Below are 25,295 nucleotides of genomic sequence, written 5' to 3' on the forward strand. Positions count from 1 at the left end.
CATTTTGCTAGAAAGATTATACATGTATTTATTTAAAAATCATCATCAACGACAACAGCAACAAAATCTTCTTCAGGGAAATGTAGTTTCCACAGGGCATTAACCTTGTTCACAGAGTTATATTGCAAGATAAATTTTGTCCTTTGGCTAAACTAAACCACTATTGAAATATCATTTTCATGAGTCTCAATTTTTCAAATTTATGCAGGTGTTGTAGTGCATGAGAAAATCTACATTTAGTATGCGAACTGGAATTGGCAAAGGAGGATGGCTGCTCTCCTGCTAACTTTAAATAAGTCATGTCACATATTGTATGTGAGTCTTATAAAATATTAACACTGAGAGACATTGAAACAAATCAGCAGTGCTATTAACCTGCAAAAAAGTTCTTCCAAATGTATATCCAAAGTAAAATTTAAAAAAATATTGAAATAAAGTTTTAGTTTTAAAAGGTTTATGAAATACTTCTGCAAAGTTTTGTGAATTGTGGTATGTGTGTGTATGAGTGTGAGTGAGAGATAAAGTAGAAAGATAGAGAGAGATAGAGAGAGAGAGAGACGCAAGATAGTTTTTATTTAGAATGATGTAAGGAAAGATAAAGAGAAAAGAAGTATATGTTCAAGAGGGAACACAGGTTTCTCCAAAGTGGAAATAAGCAAACATTTGAGTTCTGTGTTCAAGGGAAAACATGGTCTTGAAGAGCAAACCAGTTTTGTGCTTCTTAAATACAGTGATGCAAATTCATGGTAAAGCTAGAAGCATGTGTGGCAGAAGCAGTTTCCTCTCTACTCCCAGTTCCTCTTACTGTGAATTGGCGCACCTTAAACATAAGACAGCTAAACTTAAAAAAATGGGGGAAAAACATAGTCATCCTTTCATCTCAGCATTCCTTAATCTCTTTTTTCTTTTTCCAAGCATTAAGATTTATTTTGAAATACATAAATTTATGGGATTTTGATAAAATAGACTGCACTTGTGAAGGCATAAATAAAATATTTCAAAGACAGTACTGATGATGCTTAAATGAATGATTTTGAAAATAAGCAACTGAGAAGCAATTTATTTTATTTGTTCATTTCTCATTGTTCTATTTTTATTTTTCCACAATGGAGAGGAGAATTATTATTTGCTTGAGAAGTCTCAAGCAAGGATGAAAACTATAAAAGGAAAAATTTCTGTCGTGATCTACTAAATCTACTGATCTTCTTGATCTCTTTTCTTGTCAGTAAAAAAGAGAATTGGGGGGAAAGTAAATGTTGTTTTATTCATCACAACAGAGATACAGTGAGGAATAGAGAGAATAGAAAGTCAGAGAGAAAGTCTAAAGAGTGTAGAAAAGATATCCTATTTTAAATAGTTGTAAGATATCCTGGGAATATATCCCAAAGAGGCAAACAAGTACAGTTGAAATGACATCTGCACTTCTATGTTCATTGCTGCACTGTTCACAATAGACAAAATCTGGAAAAAAGTTGAGTGCCCAAAAACAGATGAATGGTTAAAGAAACTTTGGTACATCTACACAATGGAGTACTATGTAGCTATTAGAAAAGATGAAGTCATGAAATTTACATACAAGTGGTACTACATGGAAAGTAGCATGCTAAGGGAAATAAGTCAGAAAGAGAGGGACACACATAGAAAGATTACATTCATCTGGGGAATATAAAGTAACAAAATAGGAGGCTAACATCCAAGAATAGTAGAGGTATGTACTAGTAGGTTCACTCCAAGGCTTGAAGGCCAGCTACACATGGTAGGGGAAAAGGCAGCTCAGATAGCAAAGAGAACTTCAAGTAAAGGGTGTTGGGAGGATCCTCTCAGGAGGCGAGATGCATGCTGAAAATAGACTATAGACCAAATATGATTGCCACTCAATTTCTCTTTTGCAAACCATAGCACCCAAAAGGAGAGAGAGAGAACAAAAGGGAATGCCCTGCCACAGAGACAGGGTGGGATGGGGGGAATGGGGAGGTGGGAAGGATACTGGTATTATTGGGGGTGGAGAATGGGCACTGGTGGAGGGATGGATACTCGAACATTGTTTAACTGAAACCCAAACACAAAAATTTGTAAGTCTACAACTGTACTTCATGGTATTTCACTAACAAAAATTTAAAATAAATAAATAAATAGTAGTAAGACAGAAAGAGACTTTTCAGTGTCATCTTTATAGTGCAAACAATAATCAAGTTATTCTATTAAGAAGTCTATATTTTGTAAAAAAAATATATAGAAAATGTGGTATATAATACCACATAATATATATTAATATAAAATTAATAGCTTGTATCTCAAATGTATTTATTCACAATCTTACATATGATCAACAACAGAATATATATCACATAATGTAGTAAAGTACACACGGTCTCTGTTTTCATGGGAGACATAATTATAATCTCAAGATAGGGGAAGTCATATAGATAGGTGCTACCTTAAATAACTCAACAGTGAGAAATTCTTAAATTCATGGAGAATATTTTTAAAATAATCGTGAGTGCAAAGGAAAGCAATCAAAGTTTATAACCAAGATTTCAGGATTTCATATCAATATAATTAATTTAATCAAAAGGAAGCTGTGATTCATTTCTAAATATTAAAGGCATTTTATTCATATTTTACTAAGATTTAAATATAGTTGATGAATTCTGATATTTACTTTTAAAAATTATCTTCACCTCTTAACATGCAGCCTAGGATTCTACTTATTAATCTTGAAATTTCTCTGATTATTTTATATTGATCATTTAAGATTATGTTATTTTGGCTTGGAAATATCAGCAATATTTCCTTGCAATGAAAATATTACATGTTTTATTCTCTTAATCAAAGGTTTATAGTCATTTTGTTCTTTTTGGTGTCACATAAATTATATAAATGCAAATGCTAACGTCTGATGCTTCTCAACTTCATCTCTGACCTGTAAGTCTACAACTGTACCTCATGGTATTTCACTAATACCATGAGGTACAGTTAAGTTCACACTCTGTGTCATTTAAGTTCACACTCTGATGTAAACTTCACATGGGCACTTCACTGGAATGTCATAAAAAATTACTTTGTTTAATTCTGAGCTACTCTTTCTCAGAGAGTTGGCATTCATTGTATCTTGACTATCTCAGATAAATCTTGTGTTCTAAATAGAATGTTTTAATTCTGCCCTGAAATCTATTCTGTTCATTGCTGGGAGTATTTGTTCTACCTATTTATATACCAAGACCTATGATTTTTTCCCAGGCAACAATCCTGACCTTTGGGTTAGGTTTTTGTTAGGAAGATAATCTCCTACATAGATTCTTTTTAAAAAAATAACCACTTAGTGAACTACCAAGAAGAATGAAAATTGGAGGTGTGATATAGGTTTAGGATTGATAGATGAAGTGACCTCTCTGTCGGAAAAATCTATATCCATGTGACAAACAACTAATTACAAGGTATCTGGTCTTAATCATGTAAACCTCTGTTTCCTCATTAGCTTACGTGTATTCTTTGTTATTTCCTCATTCAGAAATGCTTTGTACCTTTCCATTTCAGTACATTATATGAATATGCTTCCAATTTACTTTTTAAGCTGATAAATTTTATAAGGCAATAGCATTATGTCACTTTCAGATAATAGTTTATTATATTAGATGATACTGCCTAAAGAAATTTCTTATTCTTAAAATATGAGTAAGGAACTTTAATTATGAACCACCTAGAATGTTATCTGAAAATTTGGTTACAGCACTTTTTACTTCTCTAAGTGGACTGATAAATGCATGTATTTCTTATGATTGTGGTCTATAATTCTAGTCCTTTTTTTCCTCATAATTATTATGCTCAATTTGTAGACCCCATATGTTATAAGGACTCAATATAAAAAGTTTTTAAAATTTATTTATTTTTAAACATTTTATTTTAGTCATCATTATTTACTCTATTCTGAATGAATGATAAGGTTCCATGGATACAATGTTCCAACAAACCCCACCTTTAGTTCTTATTTTCCTTTGGGAATATAATGTTTTACACATGTATCACTTATGTAAGTTTATACAAAATGATAAATTGCAGACAAATTCTTTGTCAAAATAGTAGAATCAATAGTTCTAGGTAGTCATTATTATGATAAAATTAAGTATCGTTTTACATGAATCATTGGCAGTGTCACTATGGTATGTTTATAACAATATTTAATTTGCAACCTGGGAAATTCAAAAGTGTACATGGAAATAAAACTAAAAATTGAAAACAATAATGAATATGTTAGTTTCTCTCTCATATTCCTACAAATTATATATGCTGTTCATTACATAAAGTTGTTTATATTAATGTTTTAGTCAAGACCAAAATAAATTACAGATCACAAAACAACATGAAGGATGTTTTTTGATGATAAGAGATTCTGTTGACATCCAGTGAGTAAACATATTTCCAAAATATTAGCATTGAAAATAACATCTATTAACACAACATAAAAACACACTCAGAAGTTTTAACTTAAGACATTATAACTCAAAAACATTGACATCTATACTATAACTTCCATGATACACAAATGTGACTTCTGCTTTAAAATTAATCTTTCTTTGAAGACATCTCACTTTTGGAGAGCTGGAGAGAGTACAGTGGATGGGGTGTTGCTCTTCATGCAGCTGACTGGGATTCATTTACCAGCACCACATAGCATCCCCTGAGCACCTCCTGTTGTGATCCCTCAGTCATCCCTCAGTGTAAAGCCATGCTGTGGTCCCAAACCCAAATCCAAGACAGACAAAAACATAAACCTCATGGTGAAATGATACAGTGTTTGGGAAAAGGAAAGAGAATGGGAAATTACCCATAAAAAATTAAAAGCAATTGGAGCGATAGCACCACAGAAGGGTGTTTGCCTTGCACAGGGCCCTCCCGGACGATCCGAGTTTGATTCCTACACCTCTCTTGGAGAGTTCAGCAAGCTACCAAGAGTATCTCGCTGCATAGCAGAGCCTGGCAAGCTACCTGTGATATGCCTATATCTATTTGATATGCCAAACATGGTAACAAGTCTCACAATGGAGACGTTACTGGGCCTGCTCAAGCAAATCAATGAACAATGGGAGGACAGTGCTACAGTGCCCATAAAAATAAAATTTAAAAATGTAAAAATGTAACCATATTTCTTCATGTTATAAATGAAGCATTTACAGTAGTAGTGTCAATGGACAATAAAAGACAGAAAGTGCTCTTATAAATGTAAAAAGTCAATTTGAATGTCAGCAGCTGAGGTAGGGGAGGTAAGCTCAAAGGAAGCATAGTTTGAGAAAATGAATGAATTATATCTTATTTATTTTTGAAACTGTATATAAACCACATTGAAATGTATTTGAATATGTAATTTTAATTGTAGTGGACTCTGAGTTTTTTGACTTCAGGTAGGTACCACAAACTTGTATTTAGCAGTACATATTTCTCTGAAATAAAAAGCTCATTGAGCACATTTTTAATTATTAAAGTCTACCTGACTTTAATACATTGCCCAGAGAGGTTGTTTGACTTTGAATCTATAAACACAAACCTAATATTCAAGAAATCTTCAGTGTGACTATTTTGAGCAATTTGTATTTGTAAAGTTCTGATATTATTCTTCAACGATCAGTATGGTTTTCTGAAGGAGTTTGATTAAGACCATATTAATAGGAGTTAATCATTTATGATTGAGACCATATTAATAGGAGTTGTTTGATAAAATATATATTGGTATAATTGGAAAATTTTAGTAATTAAATATGGTAAGTGGGCTGGAGTGATAGCACAGTGTATAGGGCTTTTGACTTGTACACAGTTGACCCTGCTTTGATTCTTCTGCCCCTCTCAGAGAGCCCGGCAAGCTACTGAGAATATATCGGCTGTGGCAAAGCCTGGCAAGCAACCCATGAGGATTTAATATGCCTAAAATAGTAACAACAAGTCTCACAATGTGTGGTGAGATGTAACTGATGCTCGCTCAAGCAAATTGATGAACAATGGGAAGACAGTGCTTCAGTGCTGTGAATGAAGCACCAAAGATAATGAGACACTTTAAGAAGCATGGTTAATATTGTTTGGGTTAAGAGTTTATGGTTTACAACTTCTATGTTGCTGACTAGTTAACCGAGAGTCATGTGTATGAAGTATATGTGTGTATGTGTGTGTGTGAATGTGTGTGTGAGTGAGAGAGAGAGAGAGAGAGAGAGAGAATAAGACAGAGAGAGAGGACACATAGGGATGGAGAGAAAGAGAAAAAGGAGAGATAGGGATCGACATGAGGGAAGAGAAGGACAGAGTGGGATGAGATAGAGATGTAGAGAGGAGAAGGTGAAGCAGAAATTCCTATTTTAAGTTTTAAAAGAATACAATTGCCAGTGTATGCAAAAAAAATAAATAAATAAACAGCTATCTTTCCCTGCGTCTCCATTTTTCTTAATTTCCACCACCAAATGATGTTCTTAGTCTCAAAGTATAGGGCACTAGTGGCATTGTTCTGTAAGAGATAGCTTTTTTTAATGTTTTGAATAGTTTATGATGCTTTGCAGCTGCTGCATAAACAAAGTTTTCTTTAGAGTAAAAAGGTTTCCATACTAAAATATTAATGTGAAACACACTCAGAGTAGATCCTATTGTTTTATTGTCATGCATACATTCAGAATTTCTTCTTTTTTGGTGGAGAACTTTGTTTTGGAGCCACCTGAGAGTCTGAGGGTTTCCTCCTTGCTCTGTGCTCAGGGATCACTATTGGCAGGCTTGGTGATCATATGGAATACCAGGGATCAAACCCATGTCAGCTGCATGCAAGGCAACTTCCCTACCTAGTATATTATCACTCAGGTCCCTAAACTTTCTTGAAAAACTTGACTAAAAAAAGTGTTAGTTCTTCCCACTCCTTAATTTGGTCTTTTTTAAAGTTTGAGATAGTCAATGCTTATTACTATTGTAGATATTTCAGGAGTCCTTTTTTTTACATGTCTTCATTCAAAACAAAATTTAGGCATCACGGTTTATATTACTATTAATCAAAGTGTTTCTTACTCAATGTGCCTGTCTCCCTCCACCATTATCCCAGGGTCCCTTCTTCCCACTCTCTTGTAAGCTTCCTACTGAACACGAATTTATCTCTGTTGCCTTTGTCCATTTGTTATTCCACTGCTATGTTTCATTATATTCTACAATGGAGAGAGATCCTTCTGTACCTGTCCCTCTCCTTCCCACCTCTCAGTCACATCACATATACCATCATCTAGCAATGTCCCACCAGTGCTATCTACCAAATCCCCTCTAGCTTTTGTAACCCTTATTTAAATTTGTCAAATAAGAAAGAGTCCTTGATCATTATCTGGATAAGAGATTGCTGCTGTGTCCCTTGTATAAATGACATTGTAATACATAAACATTTGTAAACGTTATATTAAATTGCTATTGCATTTTGTTGTTTGTTTGGAGGCCATACCCAGATGTGCCCAGGGCTTTCTCCTGCCTTTCCACTGAGAATTTGGAGGATCTGGATGGAAGATGCTCGACTCCAATCCGAGTAGGGTTGGAGGTCTCGGCCCCGGAACCCGCGTGACTTTGTCCCTCTGCCAGTACCTTCATGTGTGCGGAGAGTGGTCTCAGCATGGTGGTGGCTGGTCCTGGAGGTCTTCGGCTGCCGGAGCCCCGGTCGGGGCGGGGAGGAAAGCTCAACCCGCTCCCCTCCAAGGGGTCCCGGCGAGGGACACCTAGGCGCGGGGGCAGAAGACTGCGGGGGTCACACCCACGACCTGGCCCCCTGGCGCCATGTAATCCCATCAGCGGCCAAGACTCAGAGACTATAAAATCCAGATCCCGGAACCGCACTGCCGCATTCGCGGCTGCGCGACATCTTATCAGAACTTTTTTTTTTATGACATCTTATTATCTCATTCCTACTTTGGACAAACTTGCAGGCTATCGAATGTAGCCTGCCCACAGGGAAGAGTCTGGCAAACTCCCCGTGGCGTACCAAATATGCCAAATACCAGTAACAATGATGGGTCTCATTCTCCTAAAGAGCCGTGAATATAATCTCAGGGCTAGGATGAAAGAGACGTTACTGGGGCCTGCTCGAGGCAATCGACGATTAACAGGATGATGAAAAAAAAAAATGAAAAATTCCACTGAGAAATCACTCCAGGAAGACCGTATGGGATGTTAAAGAATGAATCCTAGTCAGTCACATGCAAGGCAAAATCCCTACCATCCGTACTATTGCTTCAGTTCCTAAAATGGTATTTTTTGAGGGGAGTGGTCACACCCGACAATGCATAGGGGTTACTCCTGACTCTGCACTCAGAAATTACTCTTGGCGGTGCTCACCGGACCATATGGGATGCTAGGATTTAAACCTGGGTTGGCCGCATGCAAGGCAAATGCCCTACCTGCTATGCTATCACTCACTACAGCCCCTAAAAGGGTATTTTTTTTTTGCAGTGTTTATATTCTTAGATTCAAAGCAACTTTGAGGTAGTCCACTAAAAGTAATGTTTTTCTCAGCTGATCACACATATCATTAAAACAGAAGTAATGTTACACTTCTTCTATATTTAGATTTTAAAATTTAATTTGTTAAGATTCCATTTTATACTCACAAGTGCACTTGCAATTATTATTGGAACCACATTTTGGGATTAAACTCTGTTTTATTTATGGAATATATTTAGAATTTCTATTCCTTATTTTCTTTTGAAACACTAGATATTTTTACTACAGTCTGCAACGTAAAAAATATGGTCAACACTTTTACTCTTAGAAATTCCTATTTTATCTTTGAAACTGATAATGTTATTCATCGATGCTTCCAGATTTTTATACTATTTGGAATATTCATTTTAGAGTCATAAAACTGCTCTTTACATTACGAGGGGTTTACTCTAATACAAATTTTGTAAAACATTCAGAGATGGTGTTTAGATAGGTGATTGTCCTCCCTCCCATTGTTCATAGATTTGTTAGAGCAGGCACCAGTAACATTTCCATTATGAGACTTGTTGTTACTGTTTTTGTCATATCAAATACTCCACGGGGAGCTTGCCAGGCTCTGCCATGTGGGTGGAATACTCTCAATAGCTTGCCGGGTTCTCTGAGAGAGGCGGAGGAATCAAACTTGTGTCGGCCGCGTGCAAGGCAAACATCCTACCTGCTGAACTATCGCTCCTGCCCAGAAAGGTGATTAGTTCAGGAAAAATTATAACTTCAAAATTACCTAGCACACTTATCTTTGTGTGTTAACTAGTTAGCGCATATTGAGCCTAATAGTCTGCTATTGTTAAGTCATCTTTAATTTATTTCTTTATGATTTGATATTTGTTTCAGTGGTTTAGTTTCCACTTTTTCTTACAGAGCTGTAAGCTAAACTGTTTTCATCACCTTTAGTCACATTCTGGTGCTTATTTTGAAGTAGATAAATATCATGTTGAGAATGTTTTCTGTTTAAGTAACATTTTAAGATCACTATCACGACGGCCACGACCATCCTGTTGTTCGTCGATTGCCTCGAGCAGGCCCCAGTAACGTCTCCTTCGTCCTAGCCCTGAGATTTTTTTAAAAAGTGCCATATTCAAGGCTCTTTTAGGGTTAGGAGAGTGAGACCCATCATTGTTACTGGTATTTGGCATATTGGATACGCCACAGGGAGTTTGCCAGACTCTGCCGTGTGGGCAGGTTACATTCGATAGCCTGCCAGTTTGTCCAAAGTAGAACTGAGGTAATAAGATGTCACTCTTCTCTTCCGGGAGCTTGGTTTTATAGTCTCTGGGTCCTGGCCGTTGATGGGATTACACGGCATGAGGGGGCCAGTCGGTGGGTGTGACCCCTGACTACTGGAATTTGGAGGATCTGGGTGGAGGATGCTCAGCCCCGATCTGAGCAGGCTTGGAGATCTCAGCCCGGGAACTGCATGTCTTTGTTCCTCTGCCGGAAACCTTCATGTGTGCAGAGAGTGGTCTCAGCATGGTGGTGGCTGGTTCTGGAGGTCTTCGGCTGCCGGAGCCCTAATTGGGGCAGGGAGGGAAACTCAACCCGCTCCCCTCCAAGGGCCCAGCGAGGACAGCCAGGCGCGGGGGCAGGAGACTCTGCGCTGTTCCCTTCCGGCATCTGGGTTTTATAGTCATTTTAAGAAAATAAAATGATATGTTTTTAACATATTTTTTATCCTTATTCATATAATGGACATTAGATCTAATAGATAAATATTAATGACTCAATTTTTGGTAGAATATAGCATACTTTAATAATAAAAATATAAAGCATAACTGTACCTGATAACACTAAAAGTGAATGTAAATGTAAAATGATATAAAAAGCCATTGTAACTTTCTGCCAAGCTTACTCTCTTGTCCTGTTGCTTCCCCTTTACAATTCTCATAATTCAAAAGTTTTAGCATTTGTAGTTTAGCATTTTAATATCTATTTACCATATTTATAGATATTTTTGTAGATCATTTTTCTGATCTCTGTGTCATGAAAACTCTACCTTCCATTGCCTTTTCTTTTCTTATGATTCAGCTTTTAAAACCTGTGAAATGCAATCTTGAAGGTACCTTTTAAAATTATTCTTGTTTTGTTAATTAGAAGGTAAGGACAAAGATCTATGAGAGCGCTTGAGAAATTGTACAGTGATAAGGTGCTGGCTTGCATGCCACAAACTCAGGTTCTATTCTCTAGCACCACATATGATTTCCTTAGCACCAACAAAAGTGGTACACATGCCCAGAACCAGGAATCAATCTGAGTGCTAATTGGTATGGTCTGAAAAACAAGAAAAAAGGAGAATTAAATATTATAAACTGAGAACATCTCACCCACACAGCAAAGCCTGGCAAGCTACCCATGACGTATTCGATATGCCAAAAACAGTAACAAGTTCCACGATGGAGACATTACTGGACCCACTCGAGCAAATCGATGAACAACGAGTGGGCAGTGACAGTGACAGTGTCCAATATAAACACCATCAAAAAATTAAAACAGGTCTTACACATCTCTATCCACGTATCTCTTCTTTGGAAACGTGTCTGTCCATCACCTTGCCCCACAAAATAAACAAATGGGACTGTATCACATTAACACGTTATCTGCACATCAAAAGAAAATAAAATGATAATAAAGTACTCCTTAGTGAGTGAAGGAAATTATTCACATACAAAAACTTCTTATATTTCTATAAAATGAATTCAAGTATAAACCTTGAATATGAATTGAGATTAAACAGTTAAAGGAATTCATTTATATTTTAAACCAGAATTCGACAGATGTTTCATGCAAAGGAAGGGTTTAAAAATAAGTAGCTCAGACTGAAAACTATACAGTTAATTGCTACTACTAAGTTTGGTTCCGTGTAGGGGACTAGAGTGACAGCGGATTGGGCAGTTGCCTTTCATGTGACCGACCTGGGTGTGATCCCCAGCATTCCATATGGTACCTCAAGTATCGCCAAGAGTAATTCCTGAGTGCAGAGCCAGGAGTAACTCCTGTGCATTGCCAGGAGTGACCCAAAATAAACAAACAAACAAAAAAATTGGTCAACTCATAGGAAATGTATGTTCCAGTGTTCCAACCAGGTTACAATAATAGGCAAAGCCCTGTCCCGTGTTTTAGGAAAAAGCATTAGGATATAGAGATAGATTAACCTGGCTGACAGAGAAACATTTTCTATTGATAGTAACTTCTGTGAAAGTTTAAGAAGTAATGAGATGCAAATAACAGTTTCACGGGAAAGAAGAAAAGGACAAGTTTTATTCATCACTTTAACTGATTTGGACTTCCACCAATAAATCAGGGTTAAAGGGACTAGGTCACAAGTGGTGATGATATATGAAGTAGAATCACATAAGGGAGTATTGAAAGAAGTAGTTTCTATCCCATGCCATATAGTAATGAAAAAGGCAGCAAGGTAGTTTGGGAGAATACAGGTATTAAAAAGTTTCTTGACATAAGCTTTTCAGTTTTAGAACCATCACAAGGTATGTTTGGATCACAATGAATGACAAGTTAAATCAGAATTATGATTATTAGGATTATTTTCCTTTCATTTATACTGTTCTTAGGATGTTAGGGAAATGGGAAATGTACCTAAGATATTAACTGTATTAATTGTGATATAGAATAAAATATGAAAAATTTCTAAAGAACACTCACTGATGATAATGATATAAAGGGCAAGTAATTTTTAATATTTTGAAAATTAATTTTTCTGAGTGGAAAATGGTAATCACTAAGGATAGCTGAAGAAATACTTCATAGTCTCTGCTTAAAATATTTATTTACAGTACTTTCATTCACCCTTTTGCTTATTCTTATAATTTTATTAGGCACTGTGGTTCACAAAATCATTAGCCCTAGGTTTTAATTTATAAACAATTCCAACACCACACCCTACTCTCCCTTTAATTCAAATTAAAATTAGTGGATTTTCAAAAGGTACACTATTAGGGAATAAAGAAAATTGCATTCATGTATGCCAGAAACACAATTCTCTAACTAAATGACTTTTTAATACTTTATATTAATTATACAAATAAAAACAAGTTAATAACATATTCATCTTCAGTAAGAAAAAATAACATTTTTCCCCTGGTGGAATCACATACTTTATTCCCCAGTGAACTGTTGCTCTTTCTAATAGATAGCATGCTCATATATTTCTCTTTTTCTGAAGAAATTATTATAGACTTCACTTCAGGCAATGTCATGTTATCAGTCTCTTGGCTTTCAAAGATAAATGTTGTATCACATATAAATTATGATGTGGTTTGTTTTTCCTGCCAGGAGAAAAAAATAGGAGACGGTTGCGTTTATGGGGCAAGAGGGTGAGAGTGAGAGAGAGAGAGAGAAGAAAGAGGGAAGAGATAGAGAAGGGAGAGATAAATAGAAAGAGAAGAGAGAGAGAGAGAGAGAGAGAGAGAGAGAGAAGATCAGAAAGATTTTGAAAATGAGTTTCTACTCCCATGTGGCTAATTGTAAGGCTCTAGGAGCAGAAATTTGACAATGACTGCAATAAATCTTGTGGTTTTATAAATAACTATTTTGACATATGTCTTTAGGTTGATGTCACTAAAGCATTTAGAATTTTTTTCACCTGGCAGCACAGATCTATTCAGTGCTAAGTATGACAAGAGTTATTGTTAGAGGGTTTTTCAAAGGATTTAGAGCCATCACTGAGGAAAGTGAGAAGGAGATGTCATTTATAAGACCCAAAGAAGAACAAGACCCCCATTAAGAATTTGGACTTGAACATCACTTAATGGTGTTTCCTATCAAGTCTTATATATCACTTGAAATGTATTGAAACTTCAAGTAGTAACTGAGACAGTCTCCGATTATAGTCTAACAACCTAAGGATGGCATTCTCAGGAGGAGGGCCAAGACCACAATTCATCTTAATTTTTCTTGTAGTTAATATTTGTGAGCATGTGAGTCAGACATCTTTATATTTTACTTATTTTTATAGGCACCATGTTTATATTTAATATAAGTGTTTTAATATATGTTCTAGACTGGGGAGAGTAAAAAGACAGAGGTTAGGGAAAAGTATCTGAGAAAAGTACAGAAAAAACATTTTTTAATACCTCACCCTCCTTTGAAAACATAATAAAAATTGTGTAAGTTTTGTATACAGCATTTTTTTCAGTGTCTGGAAAGTAGGGTATTTATCCCACTTCATTTCCTATAATTTCATTAAGGAAAGTTGATAGCCATATCCATAGCAGGGAGGTAAATTACACTAAATTACACACAGTTAAAATATCCCTTTTAGGAGCTGGAGAGATAGCACAGCAGGTAGGGTGTTTGCTTTTCACATGGCTGACCGGGGTTCGATTCCCAGCATTCCATATGGTCCTCTGAGCACCGCCAGGAGTAATTCCTGAGTGCAGAGCCAGGAGTGACCCCTGTGCATTGCTGGGCATGACCCAAAAAGCAATATATATATATATATGTATATGTATATATATATATATATATCCCTTTTATATTTTACTATCATGTTACCTACAATTCAGAAAGGCCTATATATATTTGGGTTTATAAATCTAGAGAAAATTTACCCCACCAAAAGAAAAGATAGATCAAAGGGGATATAGTATATGATTAATTTAGCTTAACTGTTAGAGTTTAAATCTCTGACATCGGACCTGTGAACTTGAATGTGCTATGGGCATCAGTAAATTACTTTTCCTCTCTCTGCCCTGTTTTAGTTATTCATAAAACCAGCTTCTTTGAATGAAATGTAGATTTAATGAGCTATTAAATATAAATCACTTAGGAAACTATACAGAATATATTAAATGATGAATAAAAATAAGTTATTTTCAACTCTTAGCTATTAATATTACATTCCCATAAAATAAATTTTGATAAATATCCATTTTCTGCATTACCTCAGTTCACAATGATGTGACATACAAAGTATTGTATGTCATTGCTAGTACAAAAATTGCTAGTAAAGGTGACTAGCCTACACATCAATATTAAATTTCAAATTTGGCTATCTACTACACAAAAATGTCTGTGTCTGAGAGCAATTTATTTAGATTATTTTAAATAAACTCATACAATAATTGGTGCTGCTATTCAAAATAAAATGAATTTACATATTTCCTTGGCTTCTAGAGTCTCAAATTTTTACACAGAATATGCAATTTTCATATGACTTCTAGCTATTTTTTGCTTTTATTAGAGACTAGCTACACTTATTTCGCCATATTAAAAGTAAAGAAATGTATGTGGGAACTGGAGATATAGTATAGGAGGTTTTATTCGCTCTTGCACATGGCCCACCCAGGTCCAATCTCCAGTATTCCATATGGTTCCCTGAGTCCACCAGGAGTGAGCCTTGAATGCAGAGTCAGGAGAGAGCCCTGGGCATGGTCAGATATGACCCCAAAACAAAACTAAACAAAAGAACAAATAATAGTTTAATTTATAAGCTTTAAATAAATATGCATATATATTACATATAAATATAAAAAGCTAATCACATAATATACTTGCATACATATGCAGGTGCATAAATAATTAAAGCTACATATATATTTGTTTAAGTGTATACAAATTTTGTTGAAACATCCTAATTGTGGGTGGCAAAACTGCTAATATTCAAGAAGCTATTCTGGATGAGTTGCTTGGAGTTCCTCCTCATGGTGCTCAAGAAATTATACATAATGTTGTAGATCAAACTGGGACTCCTGCCTAGCTTGTGGAACTTTCTCTCCTGTCCAGAAAGATTTTAATTTTCTTCTGTATTCAAGGAAAATTAAACAGAAAACTTAAAAATAAAAATAAACAATGACTATTTTGGCATAAATGGAGTTCTCCCAGGATCCTAAGAATTCCTTCTCAGCAATTCTCAGCCGGTGGATATGAAAGCAAGATACACCTTGCTTGGCAGGTATTACCTGCACTTGCTCACACATCCAGAAGTTTCTGGGGGTGAGGGAGTGAGTATCCAGGTTTGTGCCCTGAGATGATGCTTGGCGAACACACAGTAGGTGGGAATCAAAGCAAGATAATAGCATGCAAAACCTGGTCCTAGTCCCTGTCAGGTATTACTTTAAAGTAACACAGACCAAAGAGACAGCGAAGGTATCAAGGCATTTAATACCTTCCATTTTGGTTTGATTCCTGGCATTGCCTGAGCACCACCAGGGCTGACCCTTAGTACAGAAACAGTGGTCAGCTCTGAGCACAGGCAGTTGTGTTTCCAAAACAAAAAATCAAAACAGACACACACACACACACAATCAAAATAATGTTGATTAACTAGTAAGCACTTAATTTTTTTTCTCTTGTTGTGCTTTGTTTTAACACTATGGTCACCTGAATCAGGCAGCTGAAATATTCCTCCCACCTTTCAGATTCTATAAATATGATGTCATCCACGTAGTTTACTGCGTTTGTTCTTGTTATTTGGGTTATCTTTTTGGGTCTCTGCAATGTGAATGCAACTGTGTCCTAATATATAAACCAGTATGAATCAAACTTTCATGAAGTTCCTGCCTAATATAGACAGATTTTGTCTTTTTTCCTTTGTACATCATAGGATGGAATTCTCTTAGTCTGAGAATGGAAATAAAGGGTTTATTTTGAAATTCAATCACTTTAAACTTTTATTTTTTTAGACTTTAATATTGTTACCTCCAAAATGACTCCATATATATATATATATATATATATATATATATATATATACACACACACACATGCATATATATATATATCTTATCTGGACTTGGGGGACCATATGGCCTGCAGGGTGCAAACCTGTGTCATCTGCATGCAAGATGCAATCCACAACACCCAAAAGGAGAGAGAGAACAAAAGGGAATGCCCTGCCATAGAGGCAGGGTGGGATGGAGGGGATGGGGTGTGAGAGGGATACTGGGACCCCTGGTGGTGGAAAATGGGCACTGGTGGAGGGATGGGCATTCACTGTATAATTGAAACCCAAGCACAAAAATTTGTAAGTTTACAACTGTACCTCATGATGTTTCACTAATAAAAATTTTACAAAAAAAGAACACTAAGCTCATTGCAATTGCTCCAGTCCCATTAATTTTATTAAGGATGATTGAAATCTGTGGGGAAAACCTAGAATAAATGAAGGGAATAAAATATAAATAGCTTAAGGGATTTTTCTAACAGAATATAGATAATTTTAGGAATTTTGTTACTCCTGAAAAGATAATGCTTAGACACTTAAAAAGTTAGACTAACTCAAGTTAATCAGTGGCTGAATAAATAGAATTACATTTAAAAAAAAAAGAAAAGTTAGACTAACTGACTTCTGATAGAATTATGTTTGGTTCCTCTCCAGTAAATATCATGAAAAATATTGCTAAATTGCTAAAACATCTCTAGAATAACTTAAGTGCTTACAGTTTTATATGAGTAGCACAGTTATTATGCTGAAGCAAAAGCATTTTCCTCTCATGTGGAAAAATTGGATGACTGTTGTTTTATAGAAGATTTACACCTATTAATATTTATGCCAATAATAGTTTAACAGTGCATCCTCTAATATATTTGTATAGAAAATGCATATAGACAGATGGGACAAATTGAAAAATAAACACATAATAAAAGGGATATATCTGTTGAGTAGACACATCAATCATATAGCAGTTTAGTGACCATACCATTTTTTGCTCATTTTCTTCCTCAACTGCATTAGTGACAACTGGAAATGACAGCTTAGAATGTATCTGGTAGACAGTTTCAATAAATGTCTGAAAGTGAGAACTCTGTATACAGTGCATTCTTTTTTACTCTTTTGCAGTCTTCAACTGCAGAAGTTTACAAACTTAAATAACCATCTGTTATCTGTAAGTGAAAATCATTCTTATTTCTCTCCTTTTTATCCTGAAAATAAATGTCAGCTAAGATAGCAGAACTGAAATTTATTTCTCACATCACACAAAACATAGGACAGATTCCATTGCTCTTTAAGACTCAAGACTGTACTTCATACAAATCTTCTTTGGTTTTATCTTGTTTATCAGCCTTTCCCTTCCTCCTTCTTTTGTGTTCTAATACATTTGTGTATAAATATATCCTGCCTTATTTTTGACAAGTCTTTCCATCAATATCTCAGTTCAGAGCCAGTGATTTGAAAAATAGTTGAGGCTACTTCTATCTGTGATGTATGTGCATATTTTATATATGTATATATATGTATATGTATATATGACTTGCAGGGCTCACGTAATTTTCAAAACTGGGCATACTTATGTAACGGGCATACTTATATAGCTAGCATCAAATCAAGAATATCATTATTATGGTCTTCCATGTACCACTAGGAGTCACTTCTGTCATTGAATCAGAAACAGGCACTGAGCACTAAAGGTGTGATCCCCAAACACAGCAAAAGCAAACAAAAAATTCAAATAATGTAAATATTTGGAAACTTCTAAATGTTTTATACCACATTCCATTTAATAGATATTTGAAGTATAGCCATTGTTCTGAATTTTAAGACCATGTATTTATATTTTAGCCTTTGATTTGCTGTTCTCTTTGCTTTTATTTTTGGAATTATGAGTACGTTTCTGGCATCAATTCATATTGTTTTCTAAATTAAATCAAATATGCAAACAGTTAAAATTCAAATGGGATAATTCAATAAGTTGACTAGCACATATTGTGTAATTAACACTTCACCAAAAGCTGACTTGTCATTTTGTTGTCTCCCACCACAGTGACCACCCACCCATTCTGATTTCTATTACCTTGAATGTGTCTTATGCGTCCTTCACATTTTGTCTAAATAGGATCAGGCATTATAAATGTAATTTTTATGTCTATATTCTTTCTCAATCAAAATGTCATAAATAAAATTCATCAATGTTGCTTCATGGCACATGTCAGTGAGCTGATTAAAAGGTATGATTTGTAGAGAACCTGCTATAGTATGTCAGGCATAAATACAAAAATCTAAGTTTGAAGTAGAGACACTGTAGTTTAATCAATTGCAGAAACAAAGAAAGGAACTTTGTAGACTGCTATCATAATGAGTTGTTTATGGTGAAGAATAAGCACCATGAAAAATAAAAAGAAACATGTATGAATCAGATATGATTTATGACTTCAAAATATTTATGGTTCACTCACTCCAAAATAGTATTAATTTAATTTACTAAAAATAATCAAAATGGGAATATTGAGATAAATGAGACCAATATTTGGAAGACACTTCCATGAACTTTAAAAATGAATAAACTAAGGGAGATGCAGATCAAAACGAGATATCAAATCATACCACAGAGACTGGCCCACATCCAAAAGAACAAAAGCAACCAGTGTTGGTGGGGATGTGGCGAGAAAGGAACTCTTCTTCAGCCCTTTTGGAAAACAGTATGAACGATTCTCAAAAATTTAGAAATTGAGCTTGCGTTTGACCAAGCAATACCACTCCTGGGAATATATCCCAGAGAGTCAAAAACGCATAGACATCTGCACTTCTATGTTCATTGCTGCACTGTTCACAATAACCAAAATCTGGAAAAAAACCGAGTGTCCGAGAACAGATGACTGGTTAAAGAAACTTTGGTACATCTACACAAAGGAATACTATGTAGCTTTTAGAAAAGATGAAGTCATGAGATTTACGTACAAGTGGCACTACATGGGAAGAAAGTGAAATGAGGCAGAAAAAGAGGGACAGATATAGAAAGATTGCAATCATCTGTGGAATATAAAGTAACCAAACAGGAGACCAATACCCAAGAATATTCGAAATAAGTACCAAGAGGTTCAATCCATGGTTTGGAGGCCGGCCACACATGCTGGGGGGAAAGGCAGCTCAGATAGAGAAGGGAGCACCAAGTAAAGGGTGTTGGGAGGATCCTCCCAGGATGGGAGATGCAAGCAGCAGCCAAAAGGAGAGAGAGAACAAAAGCGAATGTTCTGCCACAGAGGTGGGGTGGGATGGGCAGGGATAGGGGGGTGGCAGGGATACTAGAATCATTAGTGGTGGAGACTGGGCACTGGTGGAGGGATGGATACTCGATCATTGTATAACTGAAACTAAAGGACAAAAATTTGTAAGTCTACAACCGTAACTCATGGTGTTTAACTAATAAATTTTTTTTCTTTTTTTTTAAAATTTTTTCCCTTTAATTAATTTATTTTTTTTAAAGTTGTAGATTTACAATTTTTTGTGCTTGGGTTTCAATTATACAATGATCAGATACCCATCCCTCCACCAGTGCCCATTTTCCACCACCATGGATAATATCCCTCCCACCCCCATCCCCCCATCCCCCCTGTCTCTGTGGCAGGGCAATCCCCTGTGTTCTCTCTCTCCTTTTGGGTGTTGTGGTCTGCAAAAGAGGCATTGAGTGGCAAACATGTTCAGTCCATAGTCTACTTTCGACATGCATCTCCCCTCCTGGGAGGATCCTCCAAACATCCTTTATTTGGTGCTCCCTTCTCTATCTGAAATGCCCTTTCCTCTAGGATACCCGGCTGGCCTCTAAGTTATGGAGTAATCCTCCTGGTGCTGATCTCAGCTATTCTTGGGTATTCATCTCATACTTTGTTACTTTATATCCCCCAGATGAATGCAATCTTTCTATGTCTATCCCTCTCTTTCTGACTCATTTCGCTTAGCATGATACTTTCCATATTGTACCACTTGTATGTAAATTTCATGACTTCATCTTTTCTAACAGCTACATAGTGCTCCATTGTGTAGATGTACCAAAGTTTCTTTAACCAGTCATCTGTTCTTGGGCATTCAGGTTTCTTCCAGTTTCTTGCTATTGTAAAGAGTGCTGCAATGAACAAACAAGTGCAGATGTCACTTTGACTATACAGTTTTGCCTCTCTGGGATGTATTCCCAGGAGTGGTATTGCTGGGTTAAATGGGAGCTCAATTTCTAATTTTTTGAGAATCGTCCATACTGTTTTCCAGAAGGGCTGAACCAGTGGACATTCCCACCAACAGTGAAGGAGTGTCCCTTTCTCACCACATCCGTGCCAGCATAGGTTGCTTTTGTTCTTTTGAATGTGGGCCAGTCTCTGAGGTGTGAGATGGTATCTCATTGTGATTTTGATCTGCATCTCCCTGATGATTAATGATGTAGAGCATTTTCTCATGTGCTTTTTTGCTATTGGGATTTCTTCTTTGAGAAAGTTTCTGTTCATTTCGTTGCCCCATTTTTGGATGGGGTTGGTTGTTTTCTTCTTGTGGAGTTCAACCAGTATTTTGTATATCCTTGATATCAATCCCTTTTCAGATGTGTATTTGGCGAATATCCTTTCCCATTCTGTAGACTGTCTTTGTATTTTGGTCACTGTTTCTTTGGAAGTGCAGAAGCTTCTTAGTTTAAGATAGTCCCATTTATCTATCTCTGTTTTCACTTGCTCGGCCAGTGGCGTGGCATCTTTGAAGATACCATTAGCCTCAATGTCATGGAGGGTTTGCCAACTTTATCTTCAATGTACCTTATGGTTTCTGGTCTGATGTTGAGGTCTTTAATCCATTTTGATCTTACTTTTGTACATGGTGTTAGGCAGAGTTCTGAGCCTATTTTTTTGCATGTAGCCGTCCAGTGATGCCAACACAATTTATTAAAGAGGCTTTCCTTACTCCACTTCACATTACTTGCACCTTTATCAAAGATTAGATGATCATATGATTGAGGGGAGATGTCAGTGTATTCAACCCTGTTCCATTGGTCTGCAGTTCTGCCTTTGTTCCAGTACCATGCTGTTTTAATTATTATTGCTTTGTAGTACAGTTTGAAGTTAGGGAGGTTGATTCCTCCCATTTTCTTTTTCCCAAGAATTGCTTTAGCTATTCGTGGGGGCTTATTGTTCCATATAAATTTCAGGAGTGTTTGCTCCCTTTCTTTGAAGAATGTCATGGGTATCCTTATAGGGATTGCATTGAATTTATACAATGCTTTCGGTAGTATTGCCATTTTGACAATGTTAAGTCTCCCGACCCATGAACAGGGGATATCTTTCCATTTCCTCTTGTCCTCTTTTATTTCCTGAAGTAGCGTTTTGTAGTTTTCTTTGTACAGGTCCTTTACTTCCTTAGTTAAGCTGATTCCTAGGTACTTGATTTTCTGGGGCACAGTTGTGAACGGTATTGTTTTTTTTTTATGTTGCTTTCTTCTCTCTCACTGTTTGCGTATAGGAAAGCCATGGACTTTTGGGTATTGATTTTATAACCTGCAACTTTACTATAAGAGTCTATTGTTTCTAGGAGTTTTTTGGTGGAGGTTATTGGGTTCCCTAAGTAGAGTATCATATCATCTGCAAATAGTGAGAGCTTGATTTCTTCCTTTCCTACCTGAATGCCCTTAATATCTTTTTCCTGCCTAATCGCTATTGCAAGTACTTCCAGTACTACATTTAACAGCAGTGGAGAGAGTGGGCATCCCTGTCTCGTTCCTGATCTTAGAGGGAAGGCTCTCAGTTTTTCCCCATTGAGGATGATGCTTGCTGTAGGCTTGTGGTAGATGGCTTTAATTATGTTTAGGAAGGTCCCCTCTATACCCACTTTGGCTAGGGTTTTCATCATAAAGGGGTACTGGATCTTATCAAATGCTTTCTCTGCATCTATTGATATGATCATATGCTTTTTATCTTTTCTTTTGTTGATATGGTGGATTATGTTGATTGATTTCCGAATGTTGAACCATCCTTGCATCCCTGGGATGAATCCTACTTGGTCATGGTGTATGATCTTTTTGATGAGTAGTTGGATTCTATTTGCTAGTAGTTTGTTGAGGATCTTTGCATCTGTGTTCATCAAGGATATCGGCCTGTAATTCTCTTTCTTTGTGGTATCTCTGTCTGCTTTTGGTATCAGTGTGATATTTGCTTCGTAGAAACTGTTCGGAAGTGTTTTTGATATTTCAATTTCGTGGAAAAGCTTAAAGAGCATTGGGAGTAAGTCCTCTTTAAAGATTTGGAAGAATTCACTAGTGAATCCATACGGGCCAGGACTTTTGTGCTTGGGGAGAATTTTTATTACCATTTCAATTACCTTGATGGTGATAGGTCTGTTCAGGTATTCCAGGTCTTCTTGGTTCAGCCTTGGGAGTCTGTAGGAGTCTAGGAATTTATCCATTTCCTCGGGGTTTTGATGTTCCATGGCATAAATCTTCTCAGAGTACTCCCTGAGGATCCTCTGAATTTCTGTGGTTTCTGTTGTAATGACCCCCTTTTCATTTCTGATTCGGTTTATTAGGGTTTTCTCTCTCCCTTTCTTTGTGAGTTTTCCTAGAGGCTTATCGATCTTGTTAATTTTCTCAAAGAACCAGCTTTTGGTTTCATTGATCTTTCGGATTGTTTTTTGGGTTTCCATCTCGTTAATCTCTGCTCTGAGTTTTATTATTTCCTTTCTCCTCTTCGGGTTGTGCTCCTTTTTTTGGTCCTTCTCCAAGCTCTTAAGCTGTGAGGTTAGGTTACTTATGTGTGCTCGCTGCTCCTTCCTGAGGAATGCTTGTAGAGCTATAAACTTTCCTCTTAACACAGCCTTTGCTGTGTCCCATAAGTTTTGGTAACTCGTGTTCTCATTTTCATTAGTTTCTAGGAATCTTTTGATTTCCTCTTTGATTTCCTGTCTAATCCACTCATTGTTCAATAGTGCACTGTTTAATTTCCAGGTGTTTAATTACTTTTCTGTTTTTGTGTGTGATTTACTTCTAATTTCAGCGCATTATGGTCTGAGAAGATTGTTGATACAATCTCTACCTTCTTAATTTTATGGAGGCATGTTTTGTGGCTCAGCATGTGGTCTATCTTGGAGAATGTTCCATGTACGCTTGAGAAGAATGTGTATTCAGCTTTTTGTGGATGAAGTGTCCTGTATATATCTACTAAGTCCCTTTCTTCCATTGTTTCCCTCAAATGAAGTATGTCCTTGCTAAGCTTGAGTCTGGTTGATCTATCAAGAGGTGACAAAGCAGTGTTGAAGTCTCCCACTAGTATTGTGTTGCTATTGATGTCTTTTTCCAAATCTATGAGTAGTTGTTTTAAGTACTTTGCTGGTCTCTCATTAGGTGATATACATTTATTATTGTAAGTTCTTCCTGTTGTACAGATCCTTTGATCAATAAGAAATGGCCTTCACTGTCTCTTATGACCTTCCTCACTCTGAAACCGATGTGGTCTGATATAAGGATGGCTACCCCAGCTTTTTTCTGGGAGCTGTTTGCCTGTAGGATTGTTTTCCAGCCTTTGACTCTGAGTCTGTGTTTGCTTTGACTATTGAGATGCGTTTCTTGCAGGCAGCAGAATGTTGGGTTCAATTTTCTAATCCATCCTGCCACTCTATGTCTTTTAATTGGTGCGTTTAGCCCATTGACATTGAGAGAGATTATTGTTATGGGATTTTGTCCCATTATTCTGTTAAAATTTGGTGTATTTGAGGGGCCTTTCTTGCCTTAAAGTAGCCCATTTAGTTGTTCTTGTAACAATGGTTTTGAGTCTATGAAGTTCCTGAGCTGTTGTTTGTCTGTGAAACTGTGTGTTATTCCTTCTATTATGATTGAGAGTCTTGCTGGGAAAAGTATTTTTGGGGAGGCATTTATTTCATTGAGTTTTTTCACTATGTCCCACCACTGTTTTCGGGCCATGAGGGTTTCATCAGAAAAATCAGCTGTGAATTTTAAGGATGCTCCTTTGTAAGAGATTTCTTTCTTCGATCTTGCTGCTTTCAGAATTTTGTCTCTGTCTAAGGTTTTGGTCATTTTGATCAGAATGTGTCTTGGGGTATTTTTATTCGGATTTCTTCTAGCTGGTACCCTTCAGGCCTCCTGAATGTGGTCACAAGTTTTCCTCAGCTCTGGAAACGTTGTAGCAATGATGTCTTTGACAGTTTCTTCTTCGTCAAGTTTTTCTTCCTGTCCCTCTGGGACTCCAATAATTCTTATGTTACCCCTCTTGGCTTCATCACGATCTTCTCTTGCCATCTGTTCCCGAATTGTGAGTCTCTTTTCCGTTTTCTGCTCTTTTCTGGAGAGTCTCTGAACTTCATCTTCGAACTCACTGATTCTGTTCTCAGCAGCTCTTACTCTGCTGCTGAGGCCTTCCACTGAGCTTTTCAATTCGCCTACGAGATTTTTCACGTCTGACATTTCTGATTGCATTTTCCTCATTTCTGCCTTCAGATCCTCTTGTCTTCTATTGGCATTGCTTTCCATTGTTTCTTTTAATTCCCTAAGCATCCTAAGTAGCTCCCTTCTGAATTCCTTGTCAGAGAGGTTGTCTAACACTACAGTACTGTTGGTGTCATCTGGGCTAGACTCTTCAATATGAAAGTTTGGTGGGCTTTTGTGTTGCTTTACCATTGTGAGAGGTGTGGTTTAGTCCTTCTCGTTCACTGTTACTATTCTGCTTGATATGCAGTGTGAGTTAATATAGGCTTATGAGTTATTGGCTACTGTGTTTCTAGAGGCTGAGCTAAAATAGAGAAGTTTCCATCTAAGAAGGTAGCTTATGGTTCCTATGGCATACGTAGTGGGAAAATATTTCGCTGCCGCTAATGCGGCCGCGGCTCCGGAAAGAGTCCCTGGCACTGGGCGAGTAGTTGGGAACTTCTCCTGTTTGGAATTGGAGCCGTTCAGCTTTGTTGCCCAGAGCTGGGCCTCTGTGCCCTTCCCACGCAGCTCAGGGGTTGAAAACCGGCTTTCTAGGGGCTGGATCTAGCTGTGCATGCCCAGAGAGGGTCCCAGGCCCTTGGGGGCGGGCTGTACCTGTTTGGAATTGGAGCCGTTCAGCTTTGTTGCCCAGAGCTGGGCCTCTGTCACTAATAAAACTTT

This window comes from Sorex fumeus, unplaced genomic scaffold (assembly GCF_029834395.1).
Source record: "Sorex fumeus unplaced genomic scaffold, SorFum_2.1 ptg000265l, whole genome shotgun sequence".
Lineage (NCBI taxonomy): Eukaryota > Metazoa > Chordata > Mammalia > Eulipotyphla > Soricidae > Sorex > Sorex fumeus.